The 21,456-nt window shown below is 48.0% G+C and overlaps 1 long non-coding RNA gene across 1 annotated transcript in view; it reads right to left on the reverse strand.

Annotated features, from left to right (window-relative positions):
- Positions 1-412: 412 nt before the first annotated feature.
- Positions 413-21,456, reverse strand: part of LOC138990772 (uncharacterized) — a 50,888-nt gene continuing 29,844 nt past the window's right edge. The window contains exons 4-5 of the long non-coding RNA XR_011466872.1: positions 1,825-1,872; positions 413-833 (exon numbers count right to left, since the gene is read on the reverse strand). This is a non-coding gene — a long non-coding RNA (uncharacterized lncRNA). The remainder of the gene's footprint in view (positions 834-1,824; positions 1,873-21,456) is intronic.

Raw genomic sequence — 21,456 nt, forward strand, 5'->3', positions numbered from 1 at the left:
GGAGAATGTATATATGCATACTACTGATTCACTTCTTTGTACAGCAGAAACTAACACAATTTTGTAAAGCAATCATGCTCCAATAATAAAATAAATCCATGAATAAGAGTAAGTCTGTGAAGTTCCCAACCAGTGCCAGCATGTGTGACCTTCCCTGCCCTCTGGATGCTCAATCCCCCTACTCTTTCTCTCTTACAGCCTCCAAGGTAGACACTCAGGGCGGGTTCTTGCACATTCATTAATGTATAAAACAGATGGAGGTGGAAAGTAGAGAATTAAAAACAAATAAAAACCCAGAAATGCTGTCTTTGCAATCAAGAGACCTGGGCTCGTGTCCCAGGTCTGAACCTGACTTTCTCTTTGACCTGTAGCACACTCCTCGCCTGGCCTCCAGACTGTGTCAGTTCACCTGTTAAAGCTAATAGTTGGACTAGATCTGTGGTTTTCAAATCTTTCTTTTCAAATTAGTAGGACTTCTTTGACAAAATCTGATTTGAGGTGTAAAAGAGATAAAGGGGGGCTGGTCTGATTAAAATGTTGAAGGCATCCTGCACCACATAGCTCCGTCACCCCCAGGTCCCCAAGGTAGGTGGCTTGGTAGTCCCAGGGCCAATGACTCCAAGGTACAGAGCCTGAGAGGCTGGTCCGGACTCCGACTGCGTGTGCCTCCTTGGCGCCTCCTGATGGAGATGCCCAGCAGGTGCAGCCCCATATGGGCCCCTGGCTTCCTGGTCCTGGAGCTCACCTGGGCCCCAAGGCCTCTCTGGCTGGAATGCTGCTCTGTTGGTGATCTTGATGGATGATGACAGCAATTAGCAGAGAGAGAGATTTCCCTGTAGAAAGATGGGAACATTCATTAAGCACTTCATGCCAGGAGGCAGAACACAGCCCCAAATTCATTACTATTTAGGGCCAGCAAGCCATCCCAATCTCACTGAAAGGTGAAAGGGAAACCCAAACTTCATAAATAAGGGGCTACGAGGACCATCTAAATCTTGGCTTGCAGTGAAGTGGAGTTTCCATCTCTCTAATTTGCCGTCTTATTCCCTGGGCATGTCAGGGCTGATACGAGGCTGGGCCGGGGTGGAGGTGGGGGGGTGGTTATTAAATCAAGCACCTGTCAGGTGGAAGCTGGTTTCACAGTCACTGATGTGGCCAAACCAGCCATGGGCGAATATCCAACAGGAACCCCAGCTGTGAGGCTTCCAAATAGGCTGCCCCCTCTGGTACCCTAAAAGTTTGGGGTCGTTTAACAAAGCACATTAGGGCTCTTAGCATACCAAAATGCTGCCACTTTGCTTTTGTCTTTCATCTCTCATTCCCGCTTACATGGGTGGTTTTGAGTTCATCCATGGATACACGCTGAGCACTCTCTATGCAGGAGTCTGTGCATCAGACGCTCGGGACCTAGAGCTAACTATTCCTGTCTAAATGGTCCCTGCTTGCAATCCCCTCAGTCTACCGGGGGGCCTCCTGTTAACTGTCCCCACGCACCCACCCCGTGTTCCCTTCATCTCTCTACCTAAGGATGTGCTCTGGCCAAGAGGAAGTCTAGACGTGCCAGGGACTCAGTGTCCAGGAGTTATCAAGGACCAACCAGGGAGGGAGACAGCAGATGAAGACCCCAGTCTCCTTGATCTGCAGAGGGACGGTTCTGAGGTGTGTCTGAAACCATCTCTCAGAGGTCCCCAGTGAAAACACTTTTTGTGACTTTCCTTCCTCCCCAGGGCCCTTCCCACTCTCATGCCAGTGCTTCCTGGGACCACGGACCACATTCCTAATAAATTAACTGCACCTAAAGTCTTATCTTTGAGAGGCGCTTACCATGTAGTAAGAGGATACATGTGATAAAAACAAGCTCCTCACTTCACACTGGAAGAGAAAGAGTAAGATGTTTTGAGATGTTCACTTCATCTCCGTGTCTGTAGAAGAAGCTTCCCAAAGGCTGAGATGATGCCTGTCTTCTGTTCCTTTAGTGTTATTGGGACACCAGATACAATGCTGGGTACACGATCAGAGCCAAAGAGATGCACACTGAGTTGAATTGAATAGTAAATGCTGTGAGCTTCTCCCCCAGCCTTGATGGGTGCAGCAGGGCTGTTTCCCAGCGTGCTGCTCCACCCAGACACGAGAACCTAAATTCCATTCATCCTCCCTTTCCGGAATGCAGGGAAATGAGAACATCCAGCTTCATCTCAGGGCAAAGAGACCTAAGTTTAAATGATGGTGTCTGACACCAGGCCAGTCACTTTCCATGTTAATTCCACAAGGCTTTTCTGAGCACCCGAGAGAAACCAGTGGGGACACAGCCGTGAATAAGATAAATAAGGTCACCACCTGCTTTCAGAGTAGTGTTAAAGGGTCAGGACATAAATCAGCTCTCATTTCTCTGCTTTTAGAGAGTCCAGAGGGGTCAGAGCCAGGGTCAGCTCTCAGCAGGGCTCTCATCACTGCTTCCTCTTTCTAGCAGTTGGTCTCTCTTTCTCAGACAGGTGACCTGAGCCCACTTGGAGCCAAACACTGCAACCCACAGCCTCTCTCTGCCTCTTTCTCTCTCCCGGGTTTCTTTTCCTCCAGGGATGGGAGCTTTCTCTATTTCAAGCTCAGCTTGCTGAGGCAAGAAAGCAAAGAGGTTAAAGAGATAAACTCTGGGGCCAAACTGCTAGGCTCCGCCACGCACCACAGCTGTGTGGCCTCAAGTAAACAAGGGAGGCTCTCACATCCGGATTCTCTCAGCCACCAAATGCGTGCAGCAGGAGTGATTTTCATCTCATAGTCTTGAAGCGGCAGGTCAAGGGCTGCATACTATGTAAAGCACCGGATGACTCCTGGCTATTTCCCCTAGTTCAGGCCAAGGAAGAGCTTTTTTGGTTCTTGAGACCCAAACATCCTTCTTCATTTGCCAGCTTTCTGCACCAGGCCTTATGTCTCAGAGCTCCTTACATATCGCATCAGAAAAACCCAAAAGCACTTTTTGGCCAACCCATTCATGATACTGGGTTGGTCCCTGGTGGCTCAGATGGTAAAAAGAATCCACCTGCAATGCGAGAGACCCAGGGTCGATCCCTGGGTTGGGAAGATCCACTGGAGAAAGGAATAGCAACCCATTCCAGTATTCTTGCCTGGAGAATTCCATGGACAGAGGAGCCTGGTGGGCTACAGTCCATGGAGCTGCAAAGAGTCAGAAAACAACTGAGCAGCTAACATATTCAGCACAATAGCAATACTGGGCTACTCCTTTTCCCTTTTCTATGTCGGTGCTCAGCCGTGCTGCTTATTCCTGGATTCCCTGCCATATCATCAAAAATCACCTAGCGTCACCCCACCGTCTCACACAGACCCTTCTCTTTGATTGCACAGGTTTGGCTGCGATTTCTTCTTGTGCTGAGAAGACTCAGAGGAACGCTTTCTCCCACCAGCCTTCACCCTGACATGCAGCAAGACAGAAAAACCGCTGCTTACCCCTTCCAGGCAAGGCCCCCATCGCTGTTAGGAGCTGCCTCCCCTTCACTCCCCTCTCCCTGCGGTTTTCCCCAGGCAGGAAGTAGGTGGTGGGGGGGGGATTTCCGACTCCCGGCCCTCCTTGGAGCGCGGCATCCACCGAATTAATCAGAGAGGCGGGCTATGTCCATCCAACCTGAAGGCCACCTGTGTTCCAAATTTGAGAATCCATTCACTTGGGAGAAGCAGAGAGTCCCACAGGGAGTCAATGGATTTCACTTCACTGAACATTGCTTTGGGCAAATAAGCAATTTTATTTCCTCTTCCCTACCCCCCTTAAAAACATCAATGAAGTGTTTTGTGGTGTTGCTGACAGCACATGTCACTTCGAAGCTGGAAATAAAATCTTCTTTGAGCTATTTATAACCGATTGGCAAATGGAAGGTAGTGGGAAGGAAAGGGAGACCAAAGCAGGAATGTGGGGGGAGCTGAGTGCCAGCCCCTCCAGCTCCCAGCTGCACGACTCTGCAGGCATCACTCAGAATCCCTGGACCCCACTCTTCATCTGTAAAGGAGGCTGGGGGACCCCTACACCTGCTACAAGGGGTATAAAGCAAGCGAGTGGAAGCTAGATTGAGGACACTGCACACTCTCCCGGGAAAGGAGGTGTGCTTTGTAAACTGTAAAGTGCTTCTGAGGTTTCAGAGACTGCAGGATCCATTTTTTCAAAGCAGGGTGCTTCAACCTAGGAAGCAGGTTCTCAGCAGCTTTAGGGGTTCTGGAAATCACCTCTAATTTTATGCAAAAGTTTCAAGTGCAAGGTGTGTCTCTCTGGAGAGGTCTTTAACTTACATTAAAATATCAAGAGGATCTCTAACCCAGGAGAGGCTAAACCCAGCATCTCAGGTGCAACATGGGGCTGTAAAACCAAATGACCGAGGATCAGGCAGATGACCTGGAAGAGAAACTGAGTGAGTCTGCAAAACTGACAGACCCATGGGGACTATGGCAAACTGGGGGGGTCCCAGTGAAAAGGAGGGACCCCCACTCAGCTCCAGAAGATGATGGCCAATCAGGAATGGGATCCAGGGAGGCCCCAGTCTTTGCTTTTTAAGAAAATAAATCAAAATCCAGATTTCTACTTATAATCCTGCACTTGTTTCCTTCAGCTAACTCACAGCTTTCAGTTTTACCTGGGTTCAATGAAACACATGGAGAAGCTAGATTCAGCCCGAAGACCTCCATTTTGTAAATTCTGTGCTAGAGTCTTCCTGTGTGTTCACAGCTGCTCGGGAAGAAGCCACGGCTGGGGTCATGACTACTCCAGCTGCACAAATGAGTGACCTTGGCCCCCTCTCGAAGCCACAGATGCTCCAGATGTTCCCCTGAGCCATGGAACCTCCACTCCAGCCTGCCCCCCTCAGGCCCTGGCTGGACCATATCTGAGTTCCTGCTCATCACTGCTCAGAGTCTCCTCGACTCTGGCTGGTCCATGTCCACCCACCGTCTCTCCATCATCACCACAGCCGCCAACTGTCCCCAGCTACCAGCCTCTCCTTCCTTCGCATCCAGACCTCTAGTCTCTGCCACACACAAGGACAGAGGAGGTCGAGTCACTTCCCTTTCTTGAACTTCAGGTCCCAACGGGCTCTAATTCTCCCTGGAGTCCCTACAACGCATCACGAACTCCGCTTCCTACCCAGCTCCTACCTCCAAATTCATTCATTGAGTCAGAATCACCTTTCCTTCTGTGCAGAGAAATTAGCGGGTCACAGGCATAGAGGAAAAAAACATCAGCAGTGCTCCTCCCAAACCTTTCCCTCTTGGAAAGTAGGACTTTCCTTCTCCTTCTGGAAATGCAAGGAGCTGGCACTAAATGTTCCCATACAACACAGCCATTCATTGTTCACAGCAAGATGGGAAAAAAGGACGTGTCCTTTTCAGACAAAGCCCAAAAGCTGTTAAGAATAACCCCAACACTTCTGTCATCATTTGCAGGGGCTTTGCCAAGCTTGAAGCAGAGAACGTAGCTGTGTATTTAATATCCTCATCTCTCCTGCTGGACTTAAGCCTCACGAGGCCGGCTCTGTATGTGTCTGGGCATGTCTGTAGCTTAGTTCCCAATGTGCATTGTTCTGTGTGTGTGTGTGCAGTCACTCAGTTGTATCTGACTCTTTGCAACCCCACAGACTATAGCCCACCAGGCTCCTCTGTCCATAGAGTCTTTCAGGCAAGAATACAGGAGTGGCTTGCTATTTCCTCCTCCAGAGGATCTTCCCCACCCAGGGATTGAAACCACATCTCATGTGTCTCCTGCATCTCAGGCAGATTCTTTACCATTGAGCCAGCAGGGAAGCCCTGGAGCATTGCTAGGGCTCAACAAGTGTTATTGAAATGAACTAAATCCAGTAACAGTGATACTCGAAATGCCACCCCCCACCCACTTACCAAATCTCTTCGTCTTGCCTAACACCATACAGAGTCTTCAGCAACTCTGGACCCCAGACCAAGAGAAAGCCTGCACTTTATAGGGCCACCCCTACCACACAATGCTTCATGCAGGGTCCGAGCAACCCAGGGCCCCCAAAGCTGAACCAGTTTCTCTCTGTGGACAGTCCCCTGCTCCGAATGTGCCTGAGACACGGTTTGTGTTTCTGACAGCGCCAAGGGAGCTCTGCACAGAGGAGGGACTGGAGTCGCCTGCGAACTGCTGCCAGAAAGAGTCCGAGTCCACTGCGTTCAGGGAGAACTGGCTCTCTTTACAGATGAGTAGACAAAGATCTGGAGAGAGACGTGTCATCCCAGAAACGGGGGTGGAATTGATCAGAAAGAGAGAGTTCCCCAGAGGGATAAATGGTGAGCTGAGTTGTTGAAACACTGTGGTTTGAAAACAGACGAACCTCCAGAAAAAGAAAGACAAGGTCAGAGCAAAATGAGACATTCGCGCCCAGAAGGCTACCTGCTGGAGCTTTTCATGAGCTCTGCCTCGGTGACAGTGGAGAGTAATGAATGGAGAGGGAGCCTTGACTCAAGACATAAGTCCTATGAAATCCAGGAAAACAACCCTAATTTTCCCAAACCTACGTTTCCTTCTCTGTTGTGACAGATTGAATTAGGTCCAATTCTTCACACCCCAGTAACAGTCTCTGCATCTCTCCCCACTTGCGCACCCTAGCTTTGGCTTAACCACTCACCAGGATAGGAGCAGAGATTTGAAACGCAACTGGGTTTCCAGTGGACTTGCTTCTGTGCTCTGGTGGTCTACTGTGACCTGGGGGAGCTTCTGTTCCTTCAGCCCAGGACCTACGTCTGAGCTCAAGCTGCAGCCAGATCCACAGTAAACGAGTCCCACCAGCTGAGCCAGCCCATGTCGGCCTGGATCCCATAGATACCGTCAGCAGGAAGATCCATGGTGGGGGAGAGGGGAATGCCCACTGCTCTATCCCGCTGGAATTCTGTGCATGTGTGCTACACAGAGGAGACTGCAGTGCCCATCAAACAGGGGCAGCACCAGTTCCGATGACCTCTGCACTGTGCTGTGAATCAGAGGCCAGCGTATCAGTGCCAATCTCTCATACGTTATGCTGCTGCTCAGTCGCTCGGTTGTGTTCAACTCTTTGCAACCCTATGGACTGTAACCCGCCAGGTTACTCTGTCTGTGGGAATTCCCAGGCAAGAATACTGGAGTGGGCTGCCTTTTCCTTCTCCAGGAGATCTTTCCAACCCAGGGATCGAACCCGGGTCTCCGGCATTGTAGGCAGACGCTTTTACCATCTGAGCCACAAGGGAAGTAGGTGGTAAAGGTAGGTGGTAGGTAGTGTTAATGGCTGAATAATCGATACAAGTCTTAGGTAAGGTGAACAGAAGAAAATGATTGAATGTGAACATTAAAAACAAAGTGACTATATTATCTCACACCCCAATTCAGCCTTCTTACAGAGACCAACTCACGTCATTACCCTAACCCTAACCCTACAGACCCTCCCCCAGTACAAGCCTCCATCCCCAGCCCTGAGAGCTGCAGGCATTCTTGGACCCAAGGCTGTCTGCATCAGTCACTGCAAGCCTGTGCCCATCCTCATGTCTGCTTCCCTGGCTCTGCTTCTCCCGCCTCCCTCTTTCCCTGTAAGGGTCCTTGTGCTGATGTTGGGCCACCTGGATAATCCTAGGTCACCTCCCCATCTCAAGATCCTTTATGTAGTCATACCTGCAAAATTCTTTCATATATATTCACAGGCCCTGGGTAGGAGGACATGGACCTCTTTGGGTGGCCAGTACTCTGTCCATCACAGTGAATTTCTAACTTCTATCCTGGAAAAGTAGAATTATCTGGTGGTTCAGTGGTAAAGAATCCACCTGACAATGCAGGAGACGTGGGTTCAATTCCTGATCCTGGAAGATCCCAAAGACCCCAGAGCAACCAAGCCTGTGTGCCACAGCCATTGAGCCTGGGAGCCACGCCTCCCGGGGGTAAAAGAAAAGTAGGATTCAGAAACTAGAAAATTCTCTAAAAGCAGGAAAGTATATGATGACGGTCATTGGCACATACATGCTCACATAAATGGTAGTTCTCTCTCCTGGTCACATGGTAATACTTACTTACTTGCCCCCTTGGAAACGGTCATGCCCATGCAACTTGCTCTGGCCACTGGAACAGGAAAAGAGGCCAGAGTGCTTCTGGGTAATGTCTTACTGTGATCTGTGTAAGATGTACCTGTTTTTTCACCGCCCTCCACCAGGGTCGCTGGCAAACGGTGGCTTCTCTATCAGCCCAAGTCCTAGAGTGACTCGGACCCCCGCCCCCCAGATGTCCCCTGATGGACACACAGCACTAATGAGAAATAAATTTTATTATTTTAAAGCCACGAAGATTTGGGAGTCTAAACTAACCCATCCCAAAGGCATTCAAAGGTTCAGGGCAACCAAGGCAGGTCGACTATAATACTACATTGTATGGGTTGGCCAAAACGTTCATTTGGGTTTTTCCATAAGACCTTCTGAATTTTTTTTGCCAATTCAGTAATTGCCTATAACCCCAAGAACTCCCACCCACTGGCCCCAACTGAGCTGTCATGGCCAAGGTGCAGCAACAATGAAAGAATCCGGAGAGCAAGCTAAGACTGTAGATTCAGCTATGCATCCTTCTACTGTTGAGTGCATGCATGCGTACGCACATAAAAAGACATACAGAGAGAACCAAGCTGCATATTCTCAGAAAAACTGCCCCTTCCTTGCCTTCTTCTGGGTTCCCAGTTTCTTGCATAACGCCTGGCCGGGAAGAGCCAGTGGCGTGGAGAATGGGGCTGCAGAGGGAAATTGCAGCACTGGGTCTAATGCACTAGGGCTGTCCAAAGTCTAAATGGGGATAAAGAGCCAGGTCGACTGACATGGTCGAGAGATGCCCAGCTGAACAAATAGAGTCGACAAGCTGGTTATGATTGCGTCTGCCCCAAGTCCTCACTCCAGGAAATGCGAGGAGACAGAAATTCAGACAGCATGTGTCCTGGCGAGGCAAGCTAGTGAAGGAAAATCCTCCCCCACATATGTACTCACTAGAAAGGGCTTCACGGGTGATGGCTATTTGCCAGAGAACCAGGCCTGGAAGACAGCTTGAAGGAAAAGGAGAAAACTGTTGTGTGCGGGGGTGTGACTCGGGGGCCTGTGGATGTCAGTGTGGGGGTTGGGATGGGTAGGGAAAACAGAACACTGTTTGTCTTAGAAATAAATCCAGGAACTTTCCTCCTGGGGTGTGTCTGGTACGAAGGTGATTCTCTGACTGCGGAAGAGAGGGGCTCTGGAATTTGGGGGAGATTAAGTGGTGAACACGGTTCTGGAATCAAGCACACCCAGGTTTAGACCCTAACCACTGGGCAGGATGGCGGAGGGGAAGGAGGCTCAAGACGGAGAGGACATATGTACGTTATTGTTCTCTAGTTGCTTCGGTTTTGTCCAACTCTTTGTGACCTCATGGACTGTAACCTTTCAGGCTCCTCTGTCCACGGGGTTTTCCAGGCAAGAACACTGGAGTGGGTTGCCATTCCTTTCTCCAGGGGATCTTCCTGACCCAGGGATCGAACCTGCATTTCCTGCACTGGCAGGCAGACTCTTTACTACTCAGCCACCAGGGAAGCCCAGGATATGTGTATATTTATAGCTCATTCACGTGGTTGTGCAGCAGAAACTAACAGAACACTGTGAAGCAATTATCCCCCAATTAAAAACAAATAAACTTAAGATTAAAAAAATATCTTAACCACTGAGTGTATGCTTAAGTCTCATCTACTTAATATACATATCACTTTTAATTAATATTACTTTTTAAATTTTTAAAATTAACATATCAATTTTTGTTTTCTTTGTTTTTAGTATCATACTGAAACATAGATGTCATTTCTCCATCCAATCATGTATTCATGTATTCATTCTTTCATTCATTCTGTATTGTAAGAAGCACAAATAGAGCAGTAATCTTATAATCATGGAAGACATAAACAAGGCACAATCTCTGCCCTTAAAAAAATCATGCAGATAATATGAAACTGCAAAAAGCTAACCATATCGGAGACCAGTAGTCTCCAAAGTGGGAGAAGGGACACACTTACCAGCAGTGACCAAGATAACCACTAGGAAAGAAAATTAAAATATTAGAACTCCTATTTCTGTTTGTTTTTATCTCGTATTTTCTAAATGTATATTTTGTACGCTTTATAACATACGATAAAACAATACAATGGCACTTGTAACTAATAAATAAATGAAGGAACAAGGAAGAAATATTTTGGAGTATTGTGTGCTCAGTCATGTACTACTCTGTGACCCCATGAACAATAGTCCACCAGGCTTCTCTGTTCTTGGAATTTTCCAGGCAAAAATACTGGAGTAGTTTGCCATTTCCTTCTCCAGGGGATCTTCCTGACCCAGGGATCAAACCCACATCTCCTATATATTACAGAAAGATTCTTTACCACTGCACCCTGTAGGAAACATATGTTGTCAAAAAACGTGTACTGATGAGATGCATAATCAAGAATTTAGGGGCAGCTATAAATTTTCGATTTCCTGGTTAAGAGAACTGCAAAATAACAGCACTTGATTCATCCTTATCCACCTCCCCCATTGAAAGACTTTTGAAAATATACCCTGGAGAACTAAAGGTACAATAATACTGAAAACCAGAAATAATGTTCCATTATCTACTGGAGCCCAAGAGGAATTCTACTAAGTGAAGAATTGAGCGCTGCTATGAAGCAGAACTGCTGCCATGAAATTAAAAGATGCTTGCTGCTTGGAAGAAAAGCTATGACCAACCTAGACAGCATATTAAAAAGCCGAGACATTACTTTACCAACAAAGGTCCATCTAGTCAAAGCTATGGTTTTCCAGTAGTCATGTATGGATGTGAAAGTTGGACTATAAAGAAAGCTGAGCTCCGAATAATTGATGCTTTTGAATTGTGGTGTTGGAGAAGACTCTTGAGAGTCCCTTGGACTGTAAGGAGATCCAACCAGTCCATCCTAAAGGAAATCAATCCTGAATATTCATTGGGAGGACTGATACTGAAGCTGAAACTCCAATACATTGGCCACCTGATGTGAAGAACTGTCTTATTGGAAAAGACCCTGATGCTGGAAAAGATTGAAGGTGGGAGGAGAAGGGGACGACAGAGGATGAGATGGCTGGATGGCATCACAGACTTGATGGACATGAGCTTGAGCAAGTTCCAGGGGTTGGTGATGGACAGGGAAGCTTGGCATGCTGCAGTCCATGGGGTTGCAAAGAGTCGGACGTGATTGAGCAGCTGAACTGAACCAATGAAACAGAATGGGCTTCCCTGGTGGCTCAGTCAGTAAAGAATCTGCCTGCAATGCGGGAGACCTGGGTTTGATCCCTGGGTTGGGAAGATTCCCTGGAGGAGGGCATGGTAACCCACTCCAGTATTGTTGCCTGGAGAATTTCATGGACAGAGGAGCCTGGCAGAATCCAGTCCAGGGGGTCACAAAGAGTCAGTCATGACTGAGCAACTAAGCACAGCACAACACATGAAGCAGAACCATGATAGCAGCCATAAGAAGACACATCTCCAACATCACCACTGTCTGCCCCTGCCTCAGAGACAAGAGCATCTTTCCCAATGGGAAGGACAGCAGGAGAACTGTTTCAAGTGTCTAAAATCTGTATGCAGGTCAGGAAGCAACAGTTGGAACTGGACATGGAACAACAGACTGGTTCCAAATAGGAAAAGAAGTACATCAAGGCTGTATATTGTCACCCTGTTTATTTAACTTATATGCAGAGTACATCATGAGAAACGCTGGGCTGGAAGAAGCACAAGCTGGAATCAAGATTGTTGGGAGAAATATCAATAACCTCAGATATGCAGATGACACCACCCTTACGGCAGAAAGTGAAGAGGAACTAAAAAGCCTCTTGATGAAAGTGAAAGAAGAGAGTGAAAAAGTTGGCTTAAAGCTCAACATTCAGAAAACGAAGATCATGGCATCCGGTCCCATCACTTCATGGGAAATAGATGGGGAAACAGTGGAAACAGTGTCAGACTTTATTTTGGGGGGCTCCAAAATCACTGCAGATGGTGACTGCAGCCATGAAATTAAAAGACGCTTACTCCTTGGAAGGAAAGTTATGACCAACCTAGATAGCATATTCAAAAGCAGAGACATTACTTTGCCAACAAAGGTCCATCTAGTCAAGGCTATGGTTTTTCCTGTGGTCATGTATGGATGTGAGAGTTGGACTGTGAAGAAGGCTGAGCACCGAAGAATTGATGCTTTTGAACTGTGGTGTTGGAGAAGACTCTTGAGAGTCCCTTGGACTGCAAGGAGATCCAACCAGTCCATTCTAAAGGAGATCAGCCCTGGGATTTCTTTGGAAGGACTGATGCTAAAGCTGAAACTCCAGTACTTTGACCACCTCATGCGAAGAGTTGACTCATTGGAAAAGACTCTGATGCTGGGAGGGATTGGGGGCAGGAGGAGAAGGGGATGACAGAGGATGAGATGGCTGGATGGCATCACTGACTCTATGGACGTGAGTCTGAGTGAACTCCGGGAGTTGGTGATGGACAGGGAGGCCTGGCGTGCTGCGATTCATGGGGTCACAAAGAGTCAGACACCACTGAGCGGCTGAACTGAACTGAACTGACTGAACGCTGTATGACAACTAACGTGGCGTTTAGTGGCTTAAAACAACAAGACCCATGCATTACCTCCCCCAGTTCTGTAGACCAAGGATGCAGGAGCAAGTTGGTTGGGCAGTTCTGACTCAAGCTCTCAGGATGCTCTCTGTTGGGCCTTGACTGGAGTTCCAGTCTTCTAAGTGATGGACCATGGCCAGGAGATCCACTTCCAAGGAGGTTCACTCAAGTGGCCAGCAAGTTGGAACTGCCAAGTTGGTTTCTCTTCATGTGAGGTCTCCACAGAGCTGCTTGAGTGTCCTTCCAATATGGCAGCTGGCTTCTTTCAGAGAAAATGATCCAAAAGGCCAAGACGGAACGTGCAACGCATTTTATTACCCAGGCTTGGGTATCACACACTGTCACCTCCACCATATTTAATGGATCACACCAGCCAGCCCTGATTCAACACAGAAAAGGACTACACAGGACATGGGTTCCAGGAGGCTGTAGTAGAGGCTGGCCACCACAGACGCTCACCCACCGGGGATCGTTTCTGAGGTCGCCGGGGCCTTTTCTGTCTCTTTTTCTCTTTCTCTCTCTTCTTGTCCTTACTCTCTTCTTCTTTATCTCTTCTTCTATCCATCATATCTCCTCTATTCATTTTCATTTGTCTACATATTTTCAAGGACTATAATATCCACTTATGAAAAGACAAAATCTTTATTGATCTCACAACCAGCAGCAATGAAGGACGAATGTAAGCATGAAAGGAACATACACAGCTCAAAGTATCTCTGAGAAGAGCAAAGAATGGACTCTGAATCTATCAAATGCAGACACACTTGTGGGGATTCTCTAACAAAAACATCACAACTTTCACTATGTAGCAAGTGTAATGACCAGGACTAGACGACAGAAATTCTACCAGCCCTGCCCCCAGAGAAGCAGACAACTCCACCGCCTTCTGGACGAGGACCTTCCCCAGGCAGACTGAAGCCTCACATGGTTCACCTCTGATTCCAAGTCTCAAGCAAGTTCATCTAATTATAGGGACCTCGGTCCCCTGCTACTATACTGGCTGAAAACAAGCCTCAGGATGAAAATTTTCTGGATTCTACCTTGAGAAGGCAGGAGTCAAAATGTGAAAAATAATTAGGATATACAGAGGCCATTAAAGAGATATTGGACAGCTGCAAGTGACATGTGTCAACTATGGAGATAAAATTAGCACAAAGAATATGAACTAATGAGAAGGAGCGGGAAAAGCAAAGGTGCTTCCCACCGTGGCTGCCCACCCATACTCTCCAGGAAAACGCCCAGTGTTGTTGATTGTCACTGGAAGTGCGAGTACCCTGCATGCGTGCTCATTCACTTCAGTCCTGTCCGACTCTTTTCAACCCTATGGACTGTAGCCCACCAGGCTGCTCTGTCCATGGGGATTCTCCAGGCAAGAAGACTGGAGTGGGTTGCCATGACCTCCTCCAGGGGATCAAACCCGCATCTCTTATGCCTCCTCCATTGGCAGGCTGGTTCTTTACCACTAGCGCCACCTGAGAAGCCCGTGAGTACCTTAGGGTTGTAGATATTCGAATCTATTATCTCGCTTAATCTCACAAAACCCCAGTGAAGTTAACCAGCTTGGGGTGATGAGCTCAGAGAGAACAGACAAGACAGTTTGCCGGAGCTTTCACTAAACAACTAGAGACACAGAAACGTGAATCTCCCTTGGCATTTGCATCTGCGTCTCTTCAGAGGGTTCCCCATCACTTTTCTTGGTAGAAAACCTCAGCTTTTGTAGACTAGAGATGGGTCCTCCTTCATCTACAAGAACCCTGTTATAATGTCTTTCACATGGACTCCAGGCACAGAGGTGTTTTTCTCTATCAAAATGCATGTGTAGGTCTGTCTTCTCCTTGCCTTTCACCAAAGCCAGCCAAACTACTGAAAAGAGCTGCCGGTGAGTGCAGCAGGACCAGAGGAACAGGCACAGTAGTCCTTTATTGTTTTAAGTCCAAAGTTTCTTCCTGTTTGGCAGAAATCCCCAAATCGTGCGATAATCTTGGTGATGCACAACATCCATGGAAGCCTAGGGAAGCTAGATAACTCCCCTCCACCACCCAGCAGCTGGGCAGTCACATGACTGCCCAGTAGGACTTCCCATCTTGAACACTCAGTCTCGCCTGGGTTCTCAAACACCTTGCCTCCTATGGTCTCCATCATTTTTTTGAGCTTGGTTTTCACTCTTTTAACTAGCCAGCACCCTTCTCAAAGATTCCTCTCCTGGGACTTCCCTGGCCATCCAGTGGTTAAGACTCCACACTTCCAGTGCAGGGAAGATAGGTTCAATTCCTGGTCAGCGAACTAAGATCCCACATGCCTCAGGGCACAGCAAAAAGAATAAAAAATCCCTTTCCTGCCTTTTCCTTTTCTATACAGTGTTGGGTATGCAGAGACAATTTTACATCTGTAACGTAATGCTAGCCACTAAAGAAACCAAGGTTTTTTTTAGTCTGCACAGCTTCATCAGGGCCAAAGGACAATTTTTGTCAGGCTTTCTGAGGGGCCTTATTATTTCAACAAACATTCATTGTTTGCATCTTTTGTACCAAATCCTCTTTGATGATGAAGACTCAGGGTTGACTAGGCAACAATCACTTCTAAGAGTTTGCAAATAGAAGGAGTCCAGAGCTGTTTTAATGCTCTCCTCTGCCGGTGAACAATCTGCCTGCAATGCAGGAGACCCTGCTTCGATTCCTGGGTCGGGAAGATCCGCTGAAGGTATAAGCTACCCACTCCAGTATTCTTGGGCTTCCCTGGTGGCTCAGCTGGTAAAGAATCCACCTGCAATGAGGGAGACCTGGATTCGATCTCTGGGTTGGGAAGATCCCCTGGAGAAGGGAATGGCTACCCACTCCAGTATTCTGGCCTCGAGAATTGCATGGACTATCCGTGAGGTCACGAAGAGTTGGACACGACCGAGCGACTTTCACTTTCACTTTGTGGCTCAGCAGTAAAGAATTCACCTCCAATGCAGGAGACTTTCAGGAGACGAAGGTTCAATCCCTGGGTCAGGAAGGTCCTCTGGAGGAGGAAATGGCAACCAACTCCAGTATTTTTGCTTGGAGAATATCATGAATAGAGGAGCCTGGCTGGTTACAATCCACGGGGTTGCAAAGAGTCGGACACAACTGAGTGACTAAAACAACAGGAACAAAATGCCCACCACTATTTTTTCAGACACCTAGAAATCAGGTTAGAAATCACTGATCCAACCAAAACTACTTCTTTCACATTAGGAAAAAAAACCTAAGATCCAGAGAGATAAAGAGATTTCTCCAAAGTCATAACAGCAATTTCCCAGCACAGCTCAGAGCAGAACTCAACTTCCCTGAATCCCAGGCTCGAAGCTCTTTCCACTTCATCACCTCACCTGCAGGAGATTTAAACAGCAGACATCATCTGCCCTTTGGTTGGTTTTTGCCAAATGGTCAACCCCGAGATGCTGGCAGGCAGACGAGTGAATGCCCAGTTAAGCCCAGTTGGGGTCATCTGCAAAACGGAACACTACCTGAGGAGGGAAAGAGTCTCTCTAGGCCCCAGGGAGACACCGTGGAGGACAAGCTTGGAACCCACAAGCCCGAAAAATGGAAACAGCATGGAGACATCCAAGCGTGCCAGTCTGCGTTAGCACACCAGCCCTGGGAGCATATGGCCCATAACTAACCACCAGGGAGCCAGTTATTGAACCACAAATGGAGAATTATGGCTTCAGGTGAGGATAAACAGCAGGATACCAAGCCCTCAGAAGACCAAGAAAACCACGTTTTCATGCAAAAATCTTCAGCAGTCATAAAAGAAAGGAGACAGACAGGGGCCAAGGGATGATGGCAAAATGCAAGGCTGCTGCTGCGGCTGCATTGGACGCTGAATACATACTTCTGGAAGGTCTTTGAGACCCAGCGGAATCTCCCAGGCATTCCTCATGGGCCCTGGGAACCGCCCCTGCTTTACTGCAGGACAGCAACCTGAACATCCCCTCAGGGACACAGTTGAGCCTGGGCTTCCAGTGACATGCTTTTTTTGGTTGGGAAGACCCACCTCGTACCTGAGAACTGGTCGAACAGAAAAAGAAAGTGAAGTTGCTCGGTCGTGTCTGACTCTTTGGAACCCTGTGAACTATAGCCTACCAGGCTCCTCAGTCCATGGAATTTTCCAGACAAGAGTACTGGAATGGGTTGCCATTTCCTTCTCCAAGGGATCCACTTTCTGACCCAGGCATTGAACCCAGGTCTCCCACATTGCAGGCAGATGCTTTTCAGTCTGAGCCACTAGAGAACTGGTTGAAGTGCCTCTAAACAGGATTCATTTGGACTCTGCTCACCACACGTCATTCCCTTCCAGACCACTGGGAGGCGGTGAAGCAGAGCAATCAGGAACACAGTCTGGTGGTTAAACGCCTGAGGCACCACACCTGGCTGTGTAATCACAGGCTCCTACTGCACTTCCGTGTAAAATGGGGAAAATGTTGCTTGGAAAATATCAGTTACTGCACTGAAAGCTCTTACAAGAGTATTTAGCACATCATACACATCAATGGGCTTCCCAGGCGGCACTAGTGGTAAAGAACCTACCTGCCAGTGCAGGAGGCGCGAGACTCAGGTTCAGTCCCTGGGTCAGGAAAATCCCCTGGAGGAAGGCATGGCAGCCCACTCAGGTATTCGTGCCTGGAGAATCCCAGGGACAGAGGAGCCTGGAGGCCTACAGCCTGTGGGGCCACACGACTGAAGCAACTTAAGCTTGCATGTACTCATTCAGTCAAGATTAGCGGTTCCTATGAATAGTCCTGTGAATAGTCACAGATCAGCGACTTCCCTGGTGGTTCAGTGTTTAAGACTCCGCGCTCCCAAGGCAGGGGGCCTGGGTTCAATTCCTGGTCAGGGAACTAGATCTTATATGCCACAACTAAGAGTTCACATGCCGCAAGTAAAGAGCCCACATGTCAAAACGAAGAACTGGCACAGCCAAATAAAATAAATAAATATTTAAAAAGTAAAAACAACTTAAAAAAAATTTTTTTTAACAGAGGAGAAACGAGTGTTCATACCATAAGAGGCAATCCACCAGGTCTGGCCTGGGGGCTGCCGTTTGCCGGACCCCACTGTTGAGGGACAAGCACTGAGCTCGTTATCACACAGCCATATCCCAGTCCTGCTTCCTCACCCGACCTTCCTAACGGTGGCAAGTTACTGTCTATGGGTTTGTTTCCTCCTTGGCAAAAAAAAAAAAAAAACCTGGAAAAATAACAATGAGCTTCTTACAGGATTGTTGTCAGTCTTCACTGAGATATAGCATAAAATGGCTTTGGACACAATATCCCAAGTAATGAATTCTAAGTTTGCATAGTGGTGACTCTTTCTTCTCATGGAGGAAGAATCTAACAGCTGGAAAGTATGAAATAGTCAGGGGAGAAATCAACTCAGAAAAGTCCTGGGTCCCACTCCTGACTCCATCACTTAGAGCTGTGTGACCTTGATTGCGTTCCTCAAGCTCTCTGAGCTTCAGTCTCCTCATCTATAAAACACAGATGATACCCTCAACCTCACACTATATTTCAATGGTATAAAAAGTACTTGACATATAGTAGACCAAAAAAAAAAGCAATTATTTATCCCAATGCCATCTTGATATATTTTTTCTATTTCAAATTTCTTTTTTTTGGAGAAGAAACCAACGTTTTTCATCAAAAGCCTGACTCCTCTCTGCCTCCAAAACATCTCTTTTGATCATTCCCCTGTGCTCCATCAACATAGCCGGCTCCTGCCTCCCGAGGGGAAACCTTGTTGCAAGAAACTGGGGCAGCCCTTTGAACTGGCATTTTTTTCCCCCATGCTGAGAAACAACATTGCCTGGCGTGCTGGGAGTTGCTTGTTTCCTCCCCTTCGTCCCTGGACTCGCCCTTTCTGGGTCTGAGGCTGACAAGGAACTGGTCCAGGGAGGGGCACTCTCTACCCAGGCCTGGGATTGCAGCTGCAGGGGCCCAGGGCCCTCTGTGCTTTGTGAGCCAGGATGAAGGTCTGTTCCCAGACCGACATATCTCTGATCTGACATCAGCAGCCCTGACACAGATCAGGCTTCTCGTCTCTCTGAAAAACTTTTAGGGTGGAGGCCTGTTTAGTGCTGGAAGGCTGGCCTGGCTGAAGGAGACAAGATGGCTGAGGAGAGGGAAGGTGGAAGGCAGCCTCCTTCTGGCTGGCTGGTCCTCCTGCCTCTCGCAGGAGATGGATGGGCTGAGCTTTGCATCCCGGAGGTCAGAGCCAGGAGAGAGGCCAGAAACAGGAGAAGCCAGGGTGAATGCGAGCCCAGAGAAGTGGGGGGGACAGAAGGCTGGGTTTAGTCACTGAGTCTGATGAATGAGGGCAGAGCCTGAAGTCAGGACAAAGTCAGAGTCAGATGCCTTAAGTTCTCTTGTGTAGATTCCTTTCCCTGAACCAGACACTGTTATGTGCTACTCTCTGGGGAGACAGCAGAGAATAAGATGAAACTCCTGTTCTCACTGGGTTTATATCTGGTGAAGATCCATAGCACTTGTGTGCCTGTAGGGAAATCTGAGCTCAGAGAAGTGACACAACCCATTATAAGCCACACAGTATGCTGTGAGATACAAGCCCATGCCTGTCCGTCCACCTGGGAGTGTCCAGAAAAAAGGGTGGTTTTCTCCGTCCTCTCTCAGAGCCATTGACAGAGCTTCTCACTCTTCCTCTTTAACCACTGGTTGTTTAAAAACACTGTTAATAGCAGTTAATCCAATTGCAATGGTAACCACTCATTAGCATCTAAAGAGCAAGTTTTAGGTCATGGTTCTGATTAGATTTTGTGGGTTGCAAGCAACAGAAAGTAGCTCTAGCTAACCTGAGCCAAAAAGAATCTTGTGGAAGGATGTAGGGTAGCTCCAGCAACCAAAGGCAAAGCTGAGCAGCCAGCTTCAAGAAAAGCAGCAGTGAGAGTGACCTTGGGTGCTGGTACCACCATCAGGAGAAGCTGGCCACAGTCACTTGCTGTTCCCCGGTTCCTATCTCCACTTTGCATTGTGTATATTCTGCTTCCCATCTTTTCACTCAGGACTCAAAGTCTTGGGGGAGAAAATGTGACTGGCCAAGTCCCATGCCCATATCTTTGACACTCCCACTGACATTTCACCTCCTGGGGGAGCAACTTCCTCAAATGGGACTCGTGCTGCTGCTGAGAGGAGGAAGTAGAATGGCTGCAGGGCAGGAGCCTACAATCCCTTCTGTGACGGTAATCATTAGAGAAGCTGTGGGGTGGCAAAAAGAACAAGGGACAGGAAGATGGACTCTTTGGGTCTAGTCCTGGCTTTGCCTCTGTGGGGCCCCTCTTCCTCTGCTAGGTCTGGCCTGCCATGCGGGAGGTCTTTGCCTCTGTGGGGCCCCTCTTCCTCTCCTAGGCCCGGCCTGCCATGCGGGAGGTCTACTCTAGCTCTGATAGTTCATGATTCTTAAGACTTTGACTCCAGTTTTTCACTTGATTTCAGATCATTCATGTAACAGTTCCATTCATGTGCTTGGAAACTTGCTGTACAGTGGACACCACAATCAATATTTTCATGTATGTGTTTTAATGCTCTTAATAACAACAGGTGAGCTAGGTAGCATTATTCCCATTTTGCTGAAGAGTATTTGAGACAGAGAGGATAAGAGAGCTTCCAGGATTCACAGCCAGGTCCTCCTGACTCCAAAGCTCCTAAATCTTGTCATCGGCAGCTCTGATTCTCTGATGGTCCTTTCTGTTTTCTGAAAATGCCCCACCGGTGGAGGTGTGGGTTGGCAGTAGCCTGCTGCAGGGTCGGGGGCACTGAGTGAAGCAGGGTATGCATGGGACCTTTTGAAGGAGGTTGCCATTATCTTCATTACCTCCACTGTAGTTTAGCCTCAGGTCAAACAACAGGGAGGGAACACAGCCCTGCCCATCAACAGAAAATTGAATTAAAGATTTACTGAGTGTGGCCCCGCCCATCAGAACAAGATCCCGTCTCCCCTCAGTCAGTTCAGTTCAGTTCAGTCACTCAGTCGTGTCCGACTCTTTGCGACCCCATGAATCGCAGCACGCCAGGCCTCCCTGTCCATCACCAACTCCCGGAGTTCACCCAGACTCACGTCCAACAAGTCAGTGATGCCATCCACCCATCTCATCCTCTGTCATCCCCTTCTCCTCCTGCCCCCAATCCCTCCCAGCATCAGAATCTTTTCCAATGAGTCAACTCTTCGCATGAGCTGGCCAAAGTACTAGAGTTTCAGCTTTAGCATCATTCCTGGGAAATCCCAGGGCTGATCTCCTTCAGAATGGACTGGTTGGATCTCCTTGCAGTCCAAGGGACTCTCAAGAGTCTTCTCCAACACCACAGTTCAAAAGCATCAATTCTTCAGTGCCCAGCTTTCTTTTTCCCCTCAGTCAGTCTCTCCCATCAGGAAGCTTCCATAAGCCTCTTATCCTTCTCCATCAGAGGACAGACAGAATGAAAACCACAATCACAGAAAACTAACCAAACTGATCACATGGACCACAGCCTTGTCTAACTCCATTAAACTATGAGCCAGTCCATGTAGGGCCACCCAAGAAGGACGGGTCGTGGTGGAGAGGTCTGACAGAATGTGGTCCACTGGAGAAGGGAATGGCAAACCACTTCACTATTCTTGCCTTGAGAGCCCCATGAACAGCATGAAAAGGCAAAAAGATAGGACACTGAAAGATGAACTCTCCAGGCTGGTAGGTACCCAATATGCTACTTGAGAACAGTGGAGAAATAACTCCAGAAAGAATGAAGGGATGGAGCCAAAGCAAAAACAATATCCAGCTGTGGATGTGAC

The sequence above is a fragment of the Bos mutus genome, chromosome 14, assembly GCF_027580195.1.
Source record: "Bos mutus isolate GX-2022 chromosome 14, NWIPB_WYAK_1.1, whole genome shotgun sequence".
Classification (NCBI taxonomy): Eukaryota; Metazoa; Chordata; class Mammalia; order Artiodactyla; family Bovidae; genus Bos; species Bos mutus.